Below are 3,101 nucleotides of genomic sequence, written 5' to 3' on the forward strand. Positions count from 1 at the left end.
ATCTTCCTCTGCAAAATTGGCAAAGTGCTTGGCATAAGCTGTATGGTATGTGTAGTATCATAGAAAGACATTTTAACAGTTATAACACATATCGGGGATAAGAGGTGATGATTGACACAAACATATCTCTCTCTAATACAATCCATATACAATAATATACAAAATGTAAAATCTGTACTTACTCTTGCTGATGTGACCAGGCTATTCCAACGCTTGAGGCATTGGTCGGACCCCCTCGCCTTATTAGATGCCGCCGAGATGACTTCCGAAATCTCGGCCCATATCTTTCTGTATGTCCAGGGTGGGGGTTTCCCACTGCCACCCTGGGTTAACTCACCCCACCTTGCATACACCTCCTGAACGAGGACCTCGTTTGCTTCATCTGAGAAGGGCTTGGCCTTTTTGCAAGCCTCCTCCATATCCGATGATGCTGCTGCTGACATTTTGATAACTTTTATTGGTTGAACTCACGTTTTTGACTACACTCTTTCCAATGTTTATATCACCTTTTGCTCTCTTAATCCTCGCTTAATCCTCTCTCAATCCTAATTTTCTCTTAATCCAAGCACTCTTCTCCTGCTTCTTGCTTTCTCGCTCTCTCTCTCTCTCTCTCACCACAATCGACCTTACTGCGCATGTGTGGATGACCCCTGACCTCCCGAAACGTGCAAAATGCTGTCAACTGGGGGAAAAAAAATTGCATGCGCAGAAGCCTGTTGCTAGGGAAGCTTTTGCCTTCCACATCGCTGGCCGTTCCTTGGGCGAGCGTCACATCGCTGACCTTTTGCATTGCCCATTTGACATCGCTGGCCTATCGCCGAGTAGAAAATCGGCATCCAAAAAATGGACGATGAGCCAGCAATCAGTAAGGCTGGGACATCGAACATCGCTGAAACATAGACAGCAAAGTGGAACGACAGTGATAGACAGCAAAGTGGAAAGTCTAGCCCAATGCCTGTCTCACTACCCTCTGAATTCTATCGGCCGACTAATTACATATCCATTTTAAAATATTTCCACTGATTCCTGCGGAACTGTATCAAAAGTCTTTCTGAAATCCAAGTACACCACATCCACTGCCTTACCTTGATCAAACTCATTTGTCACATCCTCAACGACAACCAGTAGGTTAGATTGGCAAGACCTCCCCTTCATGAACCTGGCTATCTTTTATGATTTCATTTTTATCCAGATGCTCTATGATTTTATCTCTAATAAGGGTGGACATCAAACTCACTGGTCTGTAGTTTCCAGGGCCACTTTTGCTACCTTTTTTTGAAAAAATGAGGCAAATTTCATCCAGTGGAATGCACAAATTTCTGTCAACAATCTTTAAAAAGTCAGTTACAAGGTATAATGCTGCTAGTGTTATAATAAATGTGGTATTATTACATGAAAAGAAAGAAAGAAAACCTGACTTGACATTCTTATTCCACCTTGAATTTTGCACGCCTAGAACTTTGGAAGAGGAAGGAAGGAAGGAAAGATGCAAGAAAGACGAAAAGAAGGAAGACGGAAGGGAGATGGAAGGAAGGAAGGACAGACTTCCATTTATATAGCGCCTTTCACGACCACTGGATATCCCCCAAAGTGCTTTAAAGCCAGTGAAGTACTTTTTTGACGTGTAGCCACTGTTGTAATGGAGGAAAAGCAGCGGACAATTTGTGCACAGCAAATTACCACAAACAGCAATATGATAATGACCAGATAATCTGTTTTTAGTGATGTTGATTGAGGGATAAATATTGACCAGGACACCGGGGAAAACTTCCCTGCTCTTCTTCAAATAGTGCCATGGGATCTTTTATGCCCACCTGAGAAAGCAAGCGGTGGCCTCAGGTTTAATGTCTCATCCAAAAGGCAGTGCCTGCGACAGTGCAGCGCCCTCTCAGTACTGCACTGTAGTGTCAGCAGGTCTCTGGAGTGAAACTTGAACCCACAACCTTCTGACATGCAATTTCTATTGCTCACGACACTTCCTGTGTCATATCTAATTATAAGCAAAATCGAAGGCCCATCTTTGTCATTCTTGAAGTTGATTGGTTGCTGTGCCAATTTCTTAATTTTCATAAATCACTGAAATCTTTTGGATAATCCTTTTGGCTGCTATCTTTTCTAAATGCAGTTCTATACTGCTAAAAATGTTTTAAATTTAAACTGAAAAAAAATCACAATATAATTAAAATGATCTATAGAATTATTTTTGTATATTTTTGATGCCTTTACAGGCTTCATCTTCTGATCAACTGAAGGGACAACTTCCAGAACACACTTGTGCCTTTAATTCTCAGCACACTGCAGCCTAAATATCTTGAGGGTAATTCCAGCATACATCAATTTGATGTTCTGCATGAACTACTGAAGTGTCTCATTTCTCAGGTTAAAAGTAATTATGAGTTTCTATTTCCTAAAAATGTTAAAAATGAAAGCATGATCAATGGAATTTGTTAGCTATGTCTTGACAGGAAAACTATTTTTAATTAGTTATTTTAACAGAGATAGGGAGAGGCAGGGGAGAGAATCTGAAAATGGTAAAGGAAAGGCTGTTAAAAAAAAGTCAGAAAGAGAGAGTCAGAGACATAGTGGCCGAAATTCAGTGCCGCCAGAAATCTGGTGGTGTTAAGGCCTTTTTCCCCCCGATTAGCACCACAATGCTTGTGGCAGCCATTGGATCCAAATTCAGCTTTTTGATCGCAAAAAAGTATTAGTCCTTCAAACCTGAAAGATTTGCTGTCTTAATTGGGGCGTTATTCCCATGGGAAATTCATCCCTAGGGTGATGTGGCAGCTGCCATTGTAGCACAGGCGCGAGGGAACGAGCGTATCGGTGCTGCTGTGGAGAGGATGGCCGTGGTTCTGCAAGAGTCGACGGAGCGTCTAAGTGCTGTCATATCTGGTGGCTTTCAGACCGTGGTTGCTCGCGTGCAGTCTCGAGCTGGATGCCGCACCCCCCCCCCCCACCCCCAAGACCTCAGTGTTGCTTTCGCAGCTGGGTCCACCACGGGCCACGGTGTGGTGCCACCGCACCGACCTGAGCTCCCTCAGATTGCTGGTGGTGGTATTGTGCCGCCCCTGGTGAGTGACTCCGGCTCCTCGGGCCAG

The sequence above is a fragment of the Pristiophorus japonicus genome, chromosome 12 (assembly GCF_044704955.1).
Source record: "Pristiophorus japonicus isolate sPriJap1 chromosome 12, sPriJap1.hap1, whole genome shotgun sequence".
Classification (NCBI taxonomy): domain Eukaryota; kingdom Metazoa; phylum Chordata; class Chondrichthyes; family Pristiophoridae; genus Pristiophorus; species Pristiophorus japonicus.